The sequence below is a fragment of the Physella acuta genome, unplaced genomic scaffold (genome assembly GCF_028476545.2).
Source record: "Physella acuta isolate Inbredline_101_S28 unplaced genomic scaffold, ASM2847654v3 ptg001232l, whole genome shotgun sequence".
Classification (NCBI taxonomy): domain Eukaryota; kingdom Metazoa; phylum Mollusca; class Gastropoda; family Physidae; genus Physella; species Physella acuta.
The window spans coordinates 413,462-415,070 of NW_026732748.1; positions in this window are offsets into that span (position 1 = coordinate 413,462).

The following is a 1,609-nucleotide window of genomic DNA, read 5'->3' on the forward strand; positions in this document are numbered from 1 at the left end:
ATCCCCCACCCTGTCACATGTATAACCCGACCCTTTCACTTGTACAGCCCTACCCTCTCGGGTACACGATGTAAAAATCTGCATCCCCCCCCCCCCACTTCATCAGCCGGGGGTTTCATTCTCTGGCATCGTGACGTCACTCAGACACGTCAAGCCCACTCCGATGTGTAAACACTCGACATGGGCTCGGGCTGGCTGTTTTCCGACGGGCTACAGGTCGCGGAGCTTTCGAAATAATGGAAAGAAAACATCAGCGTCTCCCTTATAAAAAAAAAAAAAATTCTGTCGATTTTCGAATAAAAAAAAAGTGTATCAATCTCAAACATAAAAAAATCGATCGCATGAAGTTCGAAAAAAAAATCCAATTCTAGAATGGAAGAAAGTGATTAGTGGGATTCATGTCCTACTTATTTTAATGTGTTATCTGGGTGGTGTAAGAGGTGATGTCTCCTCGGCCTTGACCCCAAGACTAGGTCAGACTCTTATTAATAAGTTAAAATGTCGCAACCTATCACCTGATTAAAGAGACGGTACAAAGAAGTTGTTTGATCTTGCTGAATTCGCGATAGTGTTGTGGGAGTTGTTTTTTTTTAATTTAATACATCAATCAATTATGTTAATGTAATCTTGTACCGAACACGGGAGTGGCTTTTGTATGGGTATCGCCTGTGTCTGCCTTGTCCTGATTGGTCAACTCTGGCGCTTATCGTAGTTAAAGAATCCTCATTAGACCTAGCGGTCCATTGGGCAGATGAAGTAGAGTTTCTTGACCTCGGCATATGAAGATCAAGAAACACATAAACTCTTTTTCATCTACACAATGGATCGCTTATCGTAGACGCGTACCTAAAGTTAGAAACAGGTAAAAACTAGGTAAATTAAATGGCTGTGGCGAACTCGATTGGCTACCCTTGTGTATATGAGTTGTACAGGATTTATAATACTCAGTTGTAGAACCGTGGATGCTATTCTTTCTCTACAGCAGCATGACATTCCATTATTGTAGTTTTTTAGTTCTAAGACCAAGTGTCCTAGGAAATCATATTCATAAGTTTGAGTAAAGTTCCCTTTTCGAACCTGACAAGCGATGAGGTAATGGAAGTAGAATTCACGTGTTTCTGTGACCTGGGAATCTAAAATATAGTGTGGTCAGCACTATGCCCAGTCGCATTTCCTTTTCCTAACGTGAGTTAGGTACCCATTACGGAATACACTATCATTGCAGTGTTAAGTTCTAAGCCCTCATGTCTTTTAAAATCATTCGTTTGAGTTCCAGTTTTTATTTTATTTTACATATTTAGCTACACTATATATACAATCATTGCAGTTTTTAACGTTTTTCATTGTCTTATGCAGTCATTAGTTTTAGAACCTCTGTCGTCTTTCTGTCTATACAGAAACTTGACATACTATAATAGACCTACATCTATAATTAATGGCACTATTAGATTTAGAACCGTTCAACTTTTTCACTCCACGTTAAACATTTTTTTTCAGTTCAAAGCTATTTATTTATTGTCTAATACAATCATACGTTTTAGAACCTCTGAATTTGTCTTCCCCCCCTCCCCCCCCCCACACCCCCCCCCCCTTTCCATGACATACCAAT